The following is a 20,211-nucleotide window of genomic DNA, read 5'->3' on the forward strand; positions in this document are numbered from 1 at the left end:
AGATTTAAATTTAGCAATTGAGCTAGTATCAATTGCCGTTTGCGGAAGAGAGTTCCAAACTTCTACCACCCTTTGTGTGTAGAAATGTTTTCTAATCTCGCTCCTGAAAGGTCTGGCTCTAACCTTTAGACTGTGCCCCCTACTTCTAGAATCCCCAACCAGCAGAAATAGTTTCTCTCTATCCATCTTATCTGTTCCCCTTAATATCTTATTAACTTCGATCAGATCACCCCTTAACTTTCGAAACTCCAGAGAATACAACCCCAATTTGTGTAATCTCTCCTCGTAACTTAACCCTTGAAGTCCGGGTATCATTCTAGTAAACCTACGCTGCACTCCCTCCAAGGCCAATATGTCCTTCCGAAGGTGCGGTGCCCAGAACTGCTCACAATACCCCTGGTGCGGTCTAATGGTGTTAAGAATTTAAGACCTTATCTGCAGACATCAGCAGATACCAAATGTCACAGCATGGTGATGTTTTGGACTAAGACTTAAGCAAAATATAGTTCCTGTCCAATGCTCAAAAGTCATCGCTCTGAGTGATGTTGGGTAAATAAATCACCTGGGCATGATTTACCAAAAGATATCAATCTGGTATAAAAGTACGATCTAGTGAAAGTCAGGGAAGTGTAGGTGAGAATAGTAAATTGATAGCTTTATCTTGGAGATATTTGTGTCCTTGCCTATACTGGACAATGAGAAAATTGCATTTGATAGCCTGGCCACTACCCGGGACATCGGGATCATGCAGGGGGAGATAAGCAAAGACCTTCAGACACCTCCCAATCTTTTGATACGATAACCTGAAGCCCAAGAATGGTTATAGTGGACATGAAAGATACAAATGTATGTTGCATAAAAACAGAAAATATTGGAAATACTCAGCAAGTGAGGCAGCATCTGTGGAGAAAGAAACAGAGTTAATGTTTCAGGTCGAAGACCCTTTGCCACAACTGGAAGAAATTGAAGATTATACAATTTTTAAGCAAGAACAGGGCCAGGGAAAGTGGGGAGGGGGGAGAAAGGGGAGGGGAGGAAAGAAAAAAAGGGAAGGTCTCTGATAGGGTGGAGGGCAGGAGGGATTAAATGACAAAAGGGATGATGGTGCAAGGCAAGGAGGGTGGTAATGGGACAAGTAAAGAAACAAAAGATGGGCCTAGAGGAACTGTAAATAGCAACATCAGAACCATTACCAGCAGCTGCTGCCTGAAAAAATGGGAGCAGTGTTTATGATCTGAAGTTATTGAAATCAATGTTGATTGTAAATGAAGGTTGTAAAGAGCTTAATCGAAAGATGAGATGCTATTCCTCGAGCTCCCATTGAGCTTCACTGGAAAAGCGTACGAGGCCCAGGACAGAGAGGTCAGAGTGGGAGTGGGACGAAGAATTAAAATGGCAAGCGAACGGCAGGTCAGGGTCACACTTGCTGACTGAGCGGAGGTGTTCAGCAAAGCGATCACCCAATCTGCACTTGGTCTCCCCAGTGAAGAGGAGAGGCACTTTACAGCCTCCGGGAAGAGCAGGATTGTGATTCACTGTGATGCTTATTGTCTAGACTTACATGTAAGATAGTTACATGGAACCATACCTCAGCAAGAATCAGTGCCTTCAGTACAAGAGGGATGATGGCTGGAATTAAGTCAATGTCAGTTTACAATGAAAATCAGGTCACTGTTTTATACGAGCCCTATGAGAATGTCCTCGTGTAAAGCAGAGGAACAGGTTTCACACACAGCTTATGTGTCATTTTCCTGTACACATTCAATAAGTTGTCATTGAACTGGAAATCAAAATAATTAAAAATATTTGGAAAGCTACTGCTGTTGGTTCTTGAATCATGAAGGATGCATGTTCGTGCTGAGCAATTTGATGAAGAGCCTTTTGTTCTAGTTACATTTGTATTCTCTGAAGGAAAGAAATAAATCAGAAGAGCTCCTAATTATTACATTCAACCAGTTTTCAGTTTATAAGCAAATGGGATTTATGGGTCTGGGACTTTTATTGTGGTATCAAACAAATAAAATAATTATATTATCCTTTCTCCCCAGGTTCATTTATAATGATGTGTTGTTAATTAGGGGTCTTCTTCCGTCTTTTTAATCTCTGCAATGGACTACACAAAAAGCAACTAATCAGCCAGTTCAAGTTATAATAAATTATTAAATGCTGCTATCCATTGAGCTCCATGTGTGTATACTAATACCTGTCTGGGAACAGTCAGACAATACTGTTAGGTTTAGCTAAGTGTATGAAGCAGTATAATACACAGAAATTTAACACCATTGAACAAAACCAACAACATTCTGCACCAGAATATTCACTTTCAATTGGAAAGAATCTACTCACCACTAAAGGAGAAGGCCACTTTTATTGTCAACTGAACTGATTATTGTGAAGAACATATGACCAGTGTAAGAGAGAATAAAAATGAATGCAATTTTATTCAATTTTTACCTTCATCAATTGCCTTTTTTGATTATAGCAAGTTTACTTTGATCATATTTTAGCTTGAAGATCACTAGACTAAAGGAAAGGATAGAATGACAGTATGTACGGGAAAGGCAGTAATGTGGAGAATGGAATAGCAAGGACTGGCTTTTGAAGGGTTGATAAACTAATATAATTTAATAAGTTTTCCATTTCCAGAAGTCTGACATATGTGGGAGCCCATCACCATATTTAAGCATCTCCAAACTAAGCTATTAAGAAATTCACAATGGTAGATTTTTTGTTTGCCTGGTATGGAATGCACACTCTCTCCCTACTGAGACATGCCCCACTTACGTAAGTCCAGAGAGCTTTGGCACAAATTCACAAAGACAAGGCTTAGCAACCCTCAAATGGGCACAGAATACTGCTGAAGTTTAAGCAACAAAACCTGTGCAGCCTATCAACACAGAGAACTGGGACTGGTATGCTTCCCATTGTTTGTCCAGTCAGGACCACTAACTACCAGTTAGGGCATTGGCTTGCAGGGTTATCTTGAGCTGAGCAGGAAGAAATTGAACCCAAGTGACAGACCTATTCCTCCAGGTTCCATGAACGAACCAGACTGGCAGGTCTGTCATTAACAGTGCTCTGCAGTACTTTGGACCTGTCTGACTCAGGTATTGGAATACTGACTCTACCACAGAAGACTGACTTGGTGAACAGCGGTGCTCTGGCCCAGCTGGCTTTCTGGTACCGTGGTTGGTATTGGTTGAAGGGATGTTGACATCATGAGAGAGGCAACTCGTGCTACTCCCGCTGTGCCACTGCCACTCCTATGGATTTTTAAAATTCATTCATGGGATGTGGGCGTCATTGGCAAGGCCAGCATTTATTGCCCATCCCCAATTACCCTTGAGAAGGTGGTGGTGAGCCGTCTTCTTGAACCACTACAGTCAATGTGGTGAAGGTTCTCCCACAATTCTGTTAGGTAGGGACTTCCAGGATTTTGACCCAGCGATGATGAAGGAACGGTGATATATTTCCAAGTTAGGGTGGTGTGAGACTTTGCAGGGAACGTGCAGGTGGTGGTGTTCACATGCACCTGCTGCCCTTGTCCTTCTAGGTGGTAGAGGTCGCGGGTTTGGGAGGTGCTGTCGAAGAAGCCTTGGTGAGCTGCTGCAATGCATCTTGTAGATGGTACACACTCCAGCCACGGTGCGCTGGCGGTGAAGGGAGTGAATGTTTAGGGTGGTGGAAGGGGTACCAATCAAACAGGCTGCTTTGTCCTGGGTGGTGCCGAACTTCTTGAGTGTTGTTGGAGCTGCACTTATCCAGGCAAGTGGAGAATATTCCATCACACTCCTGACTTGTGCCTTGTAGATGGTGGAAAGACTGTGGGGAGTCAGGAGGTGAGTCACTCGCCGCAGAATTCCCAGCCTCTGACCTGCTCTTGTAGCCACAGTGTTTATGTGGCTGGTCCAGTTAAGTTTCTGGTCAATGGTGACCCCAGGATGTTGATGGTGGAGGATTTGGCGATGATAATGCCATTGAATGTCAAGGGGCGGTGGTTAGACTCTCCCTTGTTGGAGATGGTCATTGCCTGGCACTTGTTTGGCGTGAATGTTACTTGCCACTTATCAGCCCAAGCCTGGATATTGTCCAGGTCTTGCTGCATGCGGGCACGGACTGCTTCATTATCTGAGAGGTTGCGAATGGAACTGAACACTGTGCAATCATCAGCGAGCATCCCCACTTCTGACCTTATGATGGCGGGGAGGTCATTGACGAAGCAGCTGAAGATGGTTGGGCCTAGGACACTGCCCTGAGGAACTCCTGCAGCGATGTCCTGGGACTGAGATAGGTCAGCACTTCCATTCATCTGTGGGAGAGCAGGTTGCAGAGATGAGTGATACATTAAAAGCCCCTGTCTATTTGCTCCAACAATCTCATGTTTGAGCCCAGAGTCTGCATGATAGCCATTTGAGCTTCCACCAAAGCTTCAAAAGCTGTGAACATTGACTCCTGATGTGAAGGCCTGACTGCAGCATCCCTGAAGGTGGCCACACTCTCCAAGGTAAAACTGCAGAGTGCTGATGCCTTGGGAGATGACACCACACAGGCTGGAAGTGGACTCCTCCACACTTTTAGTTATAATGGTGAAACTCCATGGCAGGCCTTCCAAATTCAGATATAACTGCTTGTGTGAAGCAAGTAGTTTTCTTCTCATTGTTGGACCCCTGAAGTCCACATCTCTGCTCCCCATAACAGATCTGGAAGAGGATCTCTCCCTCTGGCTAACTGTCCTTGGCTGTCCCTGCTACCACTACGTGCTGCTGCTCACTAGTACTGGGTGTCTCACATGTGCAGACCCCTTTAGCTCAGTGTCTAACCCAGCCGGAGTGCCAAATCGAAGTCGGACGTATTTCAGGGGTCTTTGGGCCGTGGGAGACAGCACCTTGAAATTGATGGTTTTTAGCCCAGAGAATGGGCACAGTAGAGTTGACTCTCTCCTCCCAGGATGTGGAGTTCTGAATTCGATGTAGATGAGTGAGAAGTGCATTTGAGAAATCGATCCTCGAGGTGATGAAAGCATGGATCAGGTTTTCAGCAGTGGAGGGAGTCAGTTTGGAGCATGTGGGCAATGTTCTGGAGGTGAAAAACTGGATACGGAGTCGAAAACTCAGCTCAAGGTCAAACAGTTGGGTATCAATAGGTTCAATAAAAGTTAGCAGCAGTTAATGGGGTTGAAACCAGGAGCATGTAGAGATCAAACTAGGCAGCTTCAGGTTTGATGACACTGAGCCGAAAGAAGTTAGAACTAATAAAAATTGGAATATAAAAATACACTTATTCAACAATATCTGTAGAAAAAACAGTTAAGGTCAATTAGAATTTTGTTTAATAAATTAAGTCATGCAATGCATGGTGCCATCTGTATCGGTTATTAAATGGCCTGAAGCAGGTTACTTGACACTTAAAATGCCTCCCGTTCACCTACATCAGCAGACAATTACTATATCACTGTCTGGTTTGGATATCATGGTTATATAAATAATTTGCTGCGTGCTCTAACTGCAGGGTGAGAGAGGAGCTGGTGAAGGAAGGAGTGATGCCTTTGAACAGCAGTCACAATATGTTCAAAGCAAAGTATCACAATAGATTGACAAATGAGAATATGAAAACATATTTTCATATTCAGTGAGTCTCAATGCTAAGGGACTAGCACTTAACTTTAAAAGTTCAAACAACTGCGGATCCCTTAAAAATATTTTTATCAGCAATCTTTTCTTAATTGAACTACTTTAGTGGATGATGCTGGTGAGGACACAAAAACCTGGATTTTTTGCTGCCTGCTACAGCGGCATCATTCAGATGGCTGGTAGCGGTAAACGCAAATTCTGACCAACCAGAATTCCGCCATTTTGCACCACTGTGTAATTTCCAGGGGATGGGGAGTGGGGGCGGACGGGGGGTGGGTGGTGGGGGCAGGAAGTGCCCACCTCAAACAAACGGCTGCTTCATTCAAATATTCATGGGGGAGGGGGTCACCCTTTGGAATTAACCTCTTACACATCCACGCATTTCCCAATGCGTGGATGTGCAAGAGGTTAATTCCAAAGGCATGGTCTGTGAAATGGGCATCCGGCATTTCTAAGTAATTAGCTTGGCCAAAGGGCACAGGTAAGAAACCTCGGGGTCAATTTTCTTTTTGACCCCAGCACCCTTACAGGCACTAACAGGTTTTCCAGCAGGAATACCCTTATCTGAGGTGTTTGGAAGAAGAGGAGGATATATGGATAGATGCCAGGCAACTCAGGCTACACAAGAAGTGTTCTTTACCCACCTGCTGGGACCCTGACACCTGCAGACAAAGGCAACCAGACCTTGCCTTGGCAGAAAATGAGTGCGTGCTGAGGCACCACTTCTCAGAGGAAGCCTGACGGCACCATTTAGATATTCAAAATAATGTTGGATGCTTCTTTGGAGCATCCTCAATAACAGTATATCATGTTTCATTGCTACTGCACGAAAGAAGGCATGGCAGAGTGGTTAGCAGTTAGTGCTCCATGATTGGCCACATCTACCAAGAAGCCACCATATCTGCAGGCTCTGACGATAACCATGTCTACACTGGGTCTGGGGGAGCTGAGGGCCAGCTGTGCCATCTTCTGTAAGAACAGCTACAGCTATAATGCAGCAAAGGGCTGGCACATTCAGTGACAGCAACAACAGTGACCTGAAACCTGGCTCCACCTATTTGCAGGCATTCTGCAATGCTAACCTAAGGAGATGGTGCCATGGAATGGCACACAGGGTCTGCCACCTTAATTTCAGCAGCCATCAAAAGTTCCTTGTCTCTTCTTAATCCCACTCCCTTCAGATATAGAAACATAGAAAATAGGAGCAGGAGTAGGTCATTCAGCCCTTTGAGCTTGCTCTGTCCTTCAATATGATAATGGCTGATCCTCTATCTCAATACCATATTCCCGTTCTCTCTCCATACCCCTTGATGACTTTTGTGTCTAGGAATCTATCTATCTCCTTCTTAAATATATTCAGTGACTTGGCCTCCACAGCCTTCTGTGGTAGAGAATTCCATAGATTCACCACCCTCTGAGTGAGGAAATTTCTCCTCATCTCAGTCCTAAATGTCCTACCCCGTATCCTGAGACTGTGGCCCCTCATTCTGGAGCAGCCAGGGGAAACATCCTCCCTGCATCCAGTCTGTCTAGCCCTGTCAGAATTTTATATGTTTCAATGAGATCCCCTCTCATTCTTCTAAACTCGAGTGAATAAAGGCCGAGTTGACCCAATCTCTCCTCATATGACAGTCTTGCCATCCCAGGAATCAATCTGGTGAACCTTCGCTGCACTCCCTCTAAGGCAAGTATATCCTTTCTTAGGCAAGGAGACCAAAACTGCACACATTACTCCAGGTGTGGTCTCACCAAGGCCCTGTATAACTGCAGTAAGGCATCCTTGCTCCTATACTCAAATCCTCTTGCAATGAAGGCCAACATACCATTTGCCTTCCTAATTGCTTGCTGCACCTGCATATTTGCTTTCAGTGACTGGTGTACAAGGACACCCAGGTCCCTTTGTACATCAACATTCCCCAATCTATCACTATTTAAATAATACTCTGCCTTTTTGTTTTTCCTTCTGAAGTGGATAACTTCACATTTATCCACATTGTACTGCATCTGCCATGTATTTGCCCACTCACTTGTCTAAATCACCTTGAAGCCTCTTTGCATCCTCCTCACAACTCATGATCTCACCTAGTTTTGTGTCGTCAGCAAACTTGGAAATATTACATTTGGTTCCCTCATCCAAATCATTGATGTATATTGTGAATAGCTGGGGCCCAAGCACTGATCACTGCTGGTCACCGCCTGCCACCCCCAAAAAGACCCATTGATTCCTACTCTCTGTTTTCTGTCTGTTAACCAATTTTCAATCCATGCCAGTATATTACCCCCAATCCCATGTGCTTTAATTTTGCACACTAACCTCTTATACGGGACTTTATCAAAGGCCTTCTTAAAATCCAAATAAATCATATCCACTGATTCTCCCTTATCTATTCTACCAGTTAAATCCACAAAAAACTCCAGTCGGTTTGTCAAACATGATTTCCCTTTCATAAATCCATGTTGACTTTGTCTAATCCCGTTGATATTTTCTAAATGTCCTGTTATCACATCCTTTATAATAGACTCTAGCATTTTCCCTACTACTGATGTTAGGCTAACTGGTCTGTAGTTGCCTGTTTTCTCTCTCCCTCCTTTTTTAAAGAGTGGAGTTACATTTGCCACCCTCCAATCTGCAGGAACTGTTTCATAATCTATAGAATTTTGGAAGATGACGCTAATGCATCCATTATTTCCATGGCTACCACTTTTAGTACCCTGGGATGCAGATTATCAGGCCCTGGGGATTTATCAGCTTTCAGTCCCATTAATTTCTCCAGCACTATTGTTTTACAATACTAATTTTTAGTATTAGTAAAACACTAGTCCCTTCTCACTAGTCCCTTGGTTCCCTAGTATTTCTGGGAAGTTTTTTGTGTCCTCTTCCGTGAAGACAGAACCAAAGTATTTGTTTAATTGCTCTGCCATTTCCTTGTTCCCCATTATAAATTCTCCTGTTTCTGACTGTAAGGGACCTACATTTGTCTTCACTAATCTTTTTCTTGGGAGAGGTTGATAATGGGTTGAGACAGCTTCTGATGACTTTTAAAATTTAAGGCGTAGCAGAAAACAAAGTCATTTTTCTAATGTTTGATGGTGATTTTTTTACTTTATCCTGCACTATATTTTCTATTTCATTGAATGCATTTTTATGGCATCAGTATCAGTCACATTAAAAATTAAATCTGGAACTCTCTCCCCCAAAAAGCTGTTGAGGCTAAGTCAATTGAAAACTTCAAAACTGAGATTGATTGATTTTTGTTCGGCAAGGGCATTAAGGGTTACGGAACCAAGGTGGGAGACGGAGTTAAGGTACAGATCAGCCATGATCTAATTGAATGGTGGAACATGCTCGAGGGCTGAATGGCCTACTCCTGTTCCTATGTTCCTAAAAACTTCCATGAGTGCACGTTCTTAAATATACCGTTCCTAATTTGCATGAATGATAGTCAGATGACTTGAAACTTTAATTTTCATACTTAAGGAAGGAATATAAAGTGTGAATTCATTGCTTTCCTTGGGCTCCAATGGAAATTTGGCTGCCAATAGATATCGGAAAAACGGGTACACAAATAGACTTAATTTCAGGCGTAACTTTCCGACTACACTCCCACAAGAAATTCCAAGGGATTATTTTCACTCTAATCATCCTGTCTAGTGCTCCTACTGCTTCTCTTGATTTGTGTCAGTGTTATTACTGTTAGTTGGAGCTATACTCTTCACATCTGTTCATCCTTTGATAAAGCTTTTTGGAAACCAGTGGGACACATAAATGTTAATTCAATAAGACAAAAAATGCAGCGTAATGATGATTTGGCCAGTCGTGAAAATTTAAGTATGTTTTCGGATGCTTTTTAGGATGATTGTGGGCTCTGCCCAACAAGGAAGCTGGGATTCAGAGGAGCGTTTAAAATGGCATTCCATCTGCTTTGCTTAGTGGACTTGGCTGATGCCACTCATTGCAAAGAGCAGGAGAATGATCTGAGAGAAACTGAAACAGGTGTATATACTTACGTAAGGTCGCAAAATACAATCTAAAGCAATTATTAAAAAGACTCTTTTTCTATTTGCAGCACTGGCTAGTTTTGTTAAAGTGAAACTCACCCACAGCAATGCTGTGTATTTTTGGAATACTGAAGCAAATTTTACTGAATTAATTTGGGCTGTCACGTGAAGCAGTCCTCCAGCATGTTATGCTCTGTTCTGCTAAAACAGTTGAACTCATGCAGGCAGAAGATAAACAGAAGAAAGCTGCTCAGGAAAATAAAAAGAGGCACTATGGAGAGAAAAAAAGGGAGAGAACAACAAACTGAATAGCTAAAGAGACTGAGGCCAAGGAAAATAGAATCATAGTGACAGATAGGCCAGGTACTCGAGATTGCAAAAGAAAAGAGGCAAGTGCCGAATAAAACAGAATTGAGTGAGAGAAGTGAAACAGATAGTAAAAATTGTACAGAAGAGTAACAGAACTATTTTAAGCATTTACTCTTGCTAATAAGTCTTAATTATTTTGTTCAAACCATAGTGAAGATCCTTAAGAAGGACAGCAACACTTTTCAGGTCTTTCTCTCAGAGCATTAAGATGCCCAGGAGCAGTTCACTGCCCTATTTTAGAGAGCAAGAGAATAGAATATGCATTATTCATTATCAGGTACACCTCGAACAATTCCTTGTCATATTTAAGTAAGAATCTTGCCCGAGTGAAGGAAATTTCCAAATTAACCTGTATTTTGAAGATGTTACCTGTGCAAAGCATGACGCCAAACACTTCGTTAGTTTGTTTTTAATCAGAATGTTTCCATGCATTAATGTCAAGCTTTAAGCATTTCTATGGATTGTCAAAAACTAAATCCAGCCTAAAATAAGGATGGAAACTTTGCAATAGTGGGGCTCTTTTGTGAGATAAAAAATACATGGTGTGGTAATTTTAATCTAACTCACCCGTTGGCAAACTGATGGAATCAGATCAAGCACCCGTTTTAGACCCCGCCCAATTTTACTTTCCATTGAAAATCTTCCAGGGTCACAAATGCCGTCTGCACCTCATTCCACCTTCAAAAAAGTAAGCAACCAAAAATCTACCCTATAGTCTACATTAAAGACTGAGGAGGTGAATTTCCTTAGGCGATCTCCCGTTCATCCACCGTAACTTCAGTAAAGTGATGTAAACAGTGTTTGTGGTGTTAAGCTCGAGTTCCTGCGGCCATTCTGCCAAAGTTGCAGTGGACAAGCTGAAGAACCCCCATGGAATTCCATCCCCCAACTATTGATTGCTTTTATAAATCACAGCAGTTTTATCTTACGTTCTTAATTGAAAGGTGTGTGTGAAGTAGGAAGCAAGGCTAGGAGAATCTTTGCTGCTTCCTTTCTAAAATCATAGAATTACATGGAATGTACAGCACAGAAACAGGCCGTATGGCCCAACTGGTCTGTGCTGGTGTTTATGTTGCACACGAGCATCCTCCCGCCCCTCTTCATCTAACCCTATCGGCATAACCTTCTATTCCTTTCTCCCTCACGTGTTTACCTAGCTTCCCCTGCAATCTGAAGGATTGGTTTGGCGAGCACTGATTGGAAACCTAATGCAAATTTCTTCACCACTGAAACACATTCAAGCGCGGCAAATCTGCGGGACGATTGCTTCGCGCGCCCGTGCATGCCAGGTTCGGCATCAGGCCTCATCTGCATTCAACTGGCGAGCTGTGGATCGCAACTCGACAGTTTGTAGGTCACCAATTTGGACAGGCTGCGACGCCGTCAGTCACATTCAGGTTGGTCCGGGAGTGGGTTGGGGAGGCGGTGGTGCTGAGGTGGGTGAGCAGGGGCCGGCAGTAATACCGTGAAGCCAGGAAGAGCACTCCTGCTCCTTCTTGCTCTACATTCAGGTGCGGTGGAAACTCCGTTTACACGCATAAACCGGGAAACGGGTTAATACTGCACTTCCAGCGAAGTATCACCGGGGGAGCGGATGGGTCTTCGAGGAATTTCCTGACCATTGTTAATTCTTTAGAAGACCAAAGGAAGCTGCAAAGGGATACTGATAAGATGAAGGAATGGACTAAAAAGTGGCTGATGGAATTCAATGTCAGTAAGCATGAAGCTTGATGCTGTGGAAGAGCAGAGGGATTTGGGGGTACAGGTTCACAAGACATTAAAGGCAGCACCCCAGATTAAAAAGGCTGTAAAAAAATACTAATGGAATTCTAGATTTTATCTCAAGAGCTATAGAAAGAAAAGCCAATAGGTAAAGATGAGCCTATATAAAACCTTAATAAGACCTCAGTTAGAGTACTGTGTGCAGTATTGGGCTTCATGCTGAGGCTCTAGTGAGGGTACAACACAGATTCACTAGCTCGCAGCCTAGTATGAAGAAATAGAAGAAAAGACTTGAAAATTTGCCTCTTTTTTCACTGGAACAACACAGAATACAGGGCGATATGATAGAAGTGATTGAAATCATGAAAAGATGGGTCAGGGGAGAAATAGGTGAGGATATACTGAGGGAAATTTTCAACTTTGCCACCTGCCCAACAGGCCTGTTGTCGAGCCTGCCCAATTTTTGTTCTCAATGGAATGAAAATCAGGCAGGTTCTTTAAAGGGCGAGGGATCCACTCCTCCAGGTTACCGGCCGGACAACAAAGTTGAAAATTACCCTCGGCTTGTCTGTTGATGAACTCTTGAACTGTATAAATCGCTGTAAATTGTTGTTTCCATATCCAATATCATCTTGGCATTTGCATCTCCCACTAATTTTTTCATCATGTTTATAAAAAGTGACAAACATTTAAAATGTTTAGGTTGCTTTATTGGTTACCAATCAATCCCTGTAGTTCAGAGTGACTGGAGAAAACTCAACCCCAACACTTCTCTTTTCCTCTTACATGATTTAAAGCTGCTATAATTATTAATGCAAAAAAGCACTTTCTACCTTAATTTGCCATTGTTCACTGTCAATCTTTTAAAAACATTTAAACATCAAAGTTCAGTAATAGAATACAGGAAAATTATTCTGAACATTTTGTTCGGGCTTTGGTTCCTTTCCTCCTAACAGCATCTGGGAACAATGCATTTAAAGTGAGAGGTCTAATCTTGCATGAACAGTAATCATTTCCACTAACCTAATGATTCTAAAGTACTGCAATAACATAGAAAATGAATGAAAATGATTAGTCTTTTCCACTAACATCTTAAATAAACGGATGTTTGAGGGTTGCAGGTGATTGCGGCACTTCCACATGATGTTCCGCAGATAATGTGTAAAGGATTTTACCTATTAAACTACGTATTTTAGCATATAATTGATACAAACCAAAATTCTAGAAAGGTTAGACTAGTGCCATTTCATAGTAATTAGGCTTTCTCTACAGGTACAATTTATTGTATTATAGAAACATGTGTTCTTGTGATTTACAGCAGGGCTGGAAGATTTTTTTTAAACAGGGTGACAATTTACATTTTGTGTCTTTAATATAATAAAACAAGCCAAAATGCTTTACAGTGATGGGTTTGGACACCGAGCAGTGATAAAGGTGTTAAGAGAGGTGACTCAAGATGTGGTCAAAAAGACAGGTTTTGAGGAGATTTTAAAAGGAGGGAAGAAAGATTTGGGAAGAGAGTCCCAGAATGTGGGGCCGAATACAACTGAAAGTTGTGACTGAAGGTGGATGGAGGGAGGGAGGATGCAAAGGAGGGCAATCTTGGAAGAATAGAGGACATATGCTTGCACTAAGGGCTAGAGGAAGTTGGGAGATTGGGAGGGGATGCATTGATAGACTTCCAGATGAGAACAAGGATTTTGAATTCAATGCGCTGGGGAATGGGGAGCTAGTGGAAGTCAGCAAGGATCGTGATGTGGGACTTAGGATTAAATAGGATGCAGGCAGCAGAATTTTGGTTGAGTTGTACTTTATGTGGAGTGGAACTCAGGAATCCGGTGGTGAGAGTGTTAGAATAGCCACAACTGGAGATGGTGAACATGTGGATGAGGGTTTCTGTGGAGCATAACTGATGTTGCAGAGGTGAATAGGGGTGGCCCTGCCTGTGGCAAGGTTGTTGGGGTTGAAGTTCAGTTAAAGTTCAAACAGGATACTGAGATTTCACATCATCATACAGTTGTAGTCACTAAGAATGTTGTTGATGACTTTAACTATGGAAGTCTTAGTATTTTTGGCAGGGTGGAAACCAGGCTGAAGGGATTTGAACAGGAAGTGATGGGATGGGTGGGCATGCAGCCAAGAATAATTACATTTAAAAAGAAAATCTAAAATAACTTGTCTGTTCTCTGCACAGATGCTGACTGACCTGCTGCGAGTTTCCAGAATTTTCTGTGTTTGTTTTAGATTTCCAGCATTCTCAAGGTGAGGATTGTCAGTGCTGAGACATGTAACGCTTATTCACTTTTGCACTCAGTGTCAGCACCAAGGATTTGTAGTCAGTTAGAATGTATTTTAACTCCAATATTATAAATACATCAAAAATTATAAATACCACTGCACCAGTTCAACTTTTTCCCATTTTCCACATCAGCCTTTCTTTGTGAAATTGCTAATTCAGTGCTAAATTCTGGGTAGCACTTTACTATGAATCTGTGCACATTAGGAACTAATTCATCGAGTATTCTTATAGTCAGGAAACAGAGTAGACTTCTATCATATCAGTCTGGAATTAATTAAAACTAGGAGCTGAAGGTGAAAGAATAGCATCATATGCAACCTAGGCCCTTGAATTGTCATTTTGTTTGATCTCAGGAATATTGGATATAACTGTGGCAAATTATAATTACTGGAAGCTACTACTGATAAAAATAGGTTCAAGACTTAGAAATACAGTTAGATAAAGACCTGCTCAACTGTACATGTTTATATCAGGAAATAAAACATCATAATACTTGTTCCAAGGTGGTCTTTGATAATTTGTTAAATTTGAAATGAATTACACCAGTAATTCCAATCAATATTTAAACAATTTTTTGCAAACTTGCATACTTCCATTTCTGATATGAAGGCATGTTAATTAAACTGAATTTTTTTTTTGAAGTTACTGCTTATTTAAAGATACGATACCCTGAATTAAAAATAAATTACTGGTTAAAAGGTTAAATAGAAAACCTGCAGAAATATCATTCACATGGTGAGACAGGGAAAATGGAATGGGAGAGGTCGAGAAGGGACTAGAGGGGAAGGAGAGTGTGAGGTTGGAAATTGCATTGCCAAAGTAGGCGGGTTTCCCATTGTGTCAGCGAATCAGTTGGGACACCCGCCAGTCTAATTAAAATGAGATCTGGGAGTTAAAATAGCCTGGGTCTCAAATTTTTTGCAGCGGGTGAGTTTCACACTCACCTCGCTACCCATCTGCCCAAAACAAGTTAAAATCAGGGTTAATCAGTCTAATCTGCATTAATGTAGCCATCAACTATGTACAATTACTGGTCTAAAAATATAGATATGTGTTGTGACCATTCTTTATATTGACCCTAGAAACTGACTGGTAAACTTTGCACTTTGCACTCTCAGCAGGTAGCAGTGCATGAAGGGACTGTGGTTTGGAGAATCAGGGCTACATTGTGCTTTAGCCCAATCTCCGAGCTGCATTCACTTTGAGATCATTTCTCTGCTGGCAGTGCAGGAAAAGTAGAGTCAGCAGGCTATTCAGCTATGGTCTCCATCACGGTCAAGTACTTGAGGTCGTTGAAAGACCTCATTGGGAAGAGATTTTAGCAGGGATGTGATTTTGGACTCTCCTCAGCGTGTTTCCCATGCTGTGGGAAACACTCCCTGTTGTTGCAGACGTGTTTTAGTCAGCAGCTATTGGGAGATGCAGAGGATTCCTTGACAGGTGCGGGGTAAACCCTCATTCATTGCAGCAGGGCACTCTGTCACCTCAGACAAAGTTTTGCCTGCCACACCGTTGTCCCCTCAAAATTATTACATCATACCCTAAACTCTGCTGTCCAAACACATTTACCTACTTTGCAGACCCCCTCACACTCACACTGTCAGGATGGGGTGAGGGAGGGGTTCCATAGCTGCATTCAGCACTCCATTGGAGGACGAGCAACATCACCAGCCTCGCCAGGCACGCCGCCCACCTCTGCCATGTGGAGCTACACAGCACAATGATGCGCATAAGGCACCTGCACAAAGTAGTCGTGCAACTACACATACACCCACTGTAGGGTGACCCAATTGGTGGCATCAAGTGTGTTCATGGAGAACCTCATGAAAGGGCCTTATTGCACAAGTCAGTCAAGAATGGCCAAGACGTGGCAGTAGTGGTGACAATATAATATGTAATGTGAGTTGATCAGAAATCAAATATAAGTAAAAACCATGACAAACCCTCAAACACCCTTCTGCATCCCCTTCATGCTCACGAAACGTTTGCCATATGCTTCCTACTGCACATACGTGATGCATGCCTTGTGGCTGCAGCACAGGTAGTGGCAGGTTGGGTGAGGCTGACCGTGAAAGAGATGCATGAGAGGGTGAATATGAGACAGAGCCATGAGATTTTATGAGGATTGAGTTGAGTGGTAGTGGTGGGATGACTACTGGCGAGGTGAGGAAGTGCAGGTAAAATGAGGATGAGGGTTCAGTGGGTGTGAGGAGTGATGTGATAGAGTAGTGTTGGCAGTGCAGAAGGGGATGTGGGGTGGGGGCAGTGATGTGGCAGATGGAGTGTAGGGGAATGAATAAGAGTACAGCCAGGCCTTCGTGGTGGCAGAGGCAGGCCACTTCCTCCCGTCCGCCAGATGGAAGATCTCCCTCCTCCTCCTCCTCCTCACCCCATCCAGTAAGACCTGGAGTGAGGCATCATTAAACCTGAGAGCAGCCTTTCCCCTGCGCTGTTCCATGCTGTAATTTTTCCTATTTTCTGCAGCATCAGTCAGTGGAAGACTGCCCCTTTAAATAGGGCTCCTCCAGCTGACAGCCTATGATGCGGGCACGCAGTCCACCCACTGCGCAGCTTTCCAGCGTGAAACCCGGAAGCCAAGATAAGTGGCTTCAATTTACTTACGATCGTGTGGGGAACCCACCGATTTTACTGGGCGCATTACCCACGCACCCAGTCGACCCCCCGCTGCCAACCCGCCTCCCTCCTAATATCGGGCCCCATATGTTAATGTATGAGAGATGGGATCGGATTTTCCTCTGACATCCCACCCCAGATCAGGTGGGATAGCGGTGGAAATGGTGGCAAAATGGGGTGGTGAGGCCTTCCACACCTCCCACCCTGACCTGGATTTTCCTCCTCCCGTCCCCCCATTATTAAGGAAGTAGTAGCAGTGCATTTGGAGACTCATAATACAATCAAGGAGAGTCAACATGGTCTTATGAAGGGGAAATCATGTCTGACAAATTTATTAGAGTTCTTTGAGGAAGGAACGGGCAGGGTGGATAAAGGGGAACCAATGGATGCAGTATATTTGGATTTCCAAAAGGCACTCGATAAGGTGCCACATAAAAGATTACTGCACAAGATAAGAGCTCATGGTGTTGGGGGTAATATACCGGCATGGATAGAGGATTGGCTAACTAACAGAAAACAAAGAGTCGGGATCAAAGGGTCATTTTCAAAATGGCAATCTGTAACTAGTGGGGTGCCGCAGGGATCAGTGCTGGGGCCTCAACTATTTACAATATATATCAATGACTTGAATGAAGGAACAGAGTGTCTTGTGGCCAAATTTGCTGATGATACAAAGATAGGTGGAAAAGCAAGTTGTGATGAGGACACAAAGGGGTCGACTTTAGGATGGCCGAGCGGGTGTGTTGGGGGCGGCGGGGGGCTCGTAAAATCGGGGAATCCCGGAGCGGGTCCGGAGCCCGGCTCCAATCCGCCCACTTCTGGGTTCCCCAGTGATGCGTTCGGGTGCGCATGCAGCACCCATATGCGTGACTCCCACCGGCAATTAAAGCCAGCGGGATGACAATTTAAATATTTACTTACCTAGTTGAGGTACTTGACAGACCTCATTGACAGGAGATTTTGGTAGGGGTGCAATTTTCATGGATCCTCAGCGTGTTTCCCGTGCTGTGGGAAACACTCCCTGTTGGAGCAGACGTGTTTCAGTCAGCAGCCAGTGGGCAATGTAAAGGATTTTTTGACAGTTGGGGGGAAAACCTCATTTATTGCAGCAGGGCACTCTGTCACTTCAGACACAGTTTTGGCTGCAACACCTTTGTCTTTCCACTCAAAATTATTAATTTATACCCTAAACTCTGCTGTGCAAACACATTTACCCACTTTGCGGACCCCCTCAAACTCACACCATCAGGATGGGGGCGCCATGGCTGCATTCATTACTTCATCCGAGGATTAGCAGTATCACCAGCCTCACCAGGCACGCCGTCCACCTCCGCCACGTGGAGCTCCACAATACAGTGCTGCGCCACAGGCACCTGCACAAAATAGTCGTGCAACTACACATACACCCACTGTAGGGTGACATCAAGTGTGGGTGTTCATGGAGAACCTCATGAAAGGGACTTATTGCATAAGCCAGTCAAGAATGGCCAAGACGTGGCAGTAGTGGTGACAATATAATATTTAATGTGAGTTGAACCAAAATCAAATATAAATTTAAAAAATGACAAACCGTCAAACACCCTTGTGCATCCCCTTTGTGCTCACGAAACCTTTGCCTTACGCTTCCTACTACTCATACATGATGCATCCCCTGTGGCTGCAGCAGAGGTAGTGGCAGGTTGGGTGAGGGTGACTGTGAAAGAGATGCATCAGAGGGTGAGTATGAGATAGAGCCATGAGATTGTATGAGGATTGGGTTGAGTGGTAGTGGCGGGATGAGTACTGGCGAGGTGAGTAAGTGCAGGTAAGTTGAGGATGAGGTTTGAGTGGGTGCGAGAAGTGATGTGATAGAGTAGTGTTGGCAGTGCAGAAGGAGTTGTGGGGTGGAGGCGGTGATGTGGCAGACGGAGTGTAGGAGAATGAGTAAGTGTGTTCACTTCGACTGACCTAGTTAGGTCATTGAAGCGCCTCCTGCACTGTATGCAGGTGCGGGATATGTTGCTGGTGCTGCTGACCTCCTCTGCCACCTCGAGCCAGGCCTTCTTGGTGGCAGAGGCAGGCCACTTCCTCCCGTCCGCCAGGTAGAAGATCTCTCTCCTCCTCCTCACCCCATCCAGTAAGACCTGGAGTGAGGCATCATTAAACCTCGGAGCAGCCTTTCCCCTGGGCTACTTCATGCTGTAATTTTGGCTGTTTGCTGCAGGAGCAGCATTGGAGGACTGCCCCTTTAAATAGGGCTCCTCCAGCTGACAGCCTGTGATGCGGGTGCGCAGTCCGCCCACCGCGCAGGTTTTCATCGGGAAACCCGGAAGCCAAGGTAAGTGGCTTCAATTTACTCGCGATCGCATGGGGATCCCACCGATTTTACTGGGCGGGTTACCCATGTGCCCAGTCGACCCCCCGCTGCCAACCCACCTCCCTGGTAATATCGGGGCCAAAGTGTCTGCAAAGGGATATTGACAGGTTAAGCGAATGGGCAAAAATTTGGCAGATGGAATATAATGTGGGAAAACGTGAAGTCATCCACTTCGGGAGGAAAAATAAAAATGCAAAATATTATTTGAATGGAGAATTACTACAAAATGCTGCGTTACAGAGGGATCTGGGTGTCCTCGTACATGAAACACAAAAAGTCAACATACAAGTGCAGCAGGTAATCTGGAAGGCAAACGGAATATTGGCCTTTATTTCTAAGGGGATGGAGTATAAAAGCAGGGAAGTCATGCTACAACTGTACAGGATGCTGGTGAGACCACACTTGGAGTACTGCGTACAGTTCTGGTGCCCTTATTTAAGGAAGGACATACTTGCATTGGAGACAGTTCAGAGAAGGTTCACTAGGTTGATTCCGGGTATGGAAGGGTTGTCTTATGAGGAAAGATTGAACAGGTTGGGTCTATACTCATTGGAGTTTAGAAGAATGAGAGGAGATCTTATTGAAACATACAAGATTCTGAGGGGACTTGATAGGGTAGATGCTGAGAGGATGTTACCCCTCATGGGGGAATCTAAAACTAGAGGGCATAGTCTCAGAATAAGGGGTCGCCCGTTTAAGACGGAAATGAGAAGGAATTTCTTCTCCCAGAGGGTCGTGAATCTTTGGAATTCTTTACCCCAAAAAGCTGTGGAGGCTGAGTCATTGAATAGATTCAAGGCTGAGTTCGACAAATTTTTGATCAGCAAGGAGTCAAAGGATATGGGGAAAGGGAGGTAAAAATCAGATCAGCCATGATCACATTAAATGGCGGAGTAGGCTTGAGGGGCCGAATGGCCTACGCCTGCTCCTATCTCTTATGGTCTCTTATGGTTTCTTATGGTCACTTGTGAGGGACTTTAAAGAAACCTAATATAAACTGGGAATTCTCGAGCAATCTTGAATTTGTGCAGGTAAACAATTGTTTCTGATCCAGTGTGTAAGGGATGCCACAAGTGGGAACTCACGTCTCACCCTGGTAATTGCAAATGACCCAGGTAGCATACTGGGAATGGAAGTAGTGATGCCCCTGGAAAACAGCAACCATTATTGATTACATTTTCCATGACATTGGGTAAACCAAT

The sequence above is a fragment of the Heptranchias perlo genome, chromosome 18, assembly GCF_035084215.1.
Source record: "Heptranchias perlo isolate sHepPer1 chromosome 18, sHepPer1.hap1, whole genome shotgun sequence".
Taxonomy (NCBI): Eukaryota; Metazoa; Chordata; class Chondrichthyes; order Hexanchiformes; family Hexanchidae; genus Heptranchias; species Heptranchias perlo.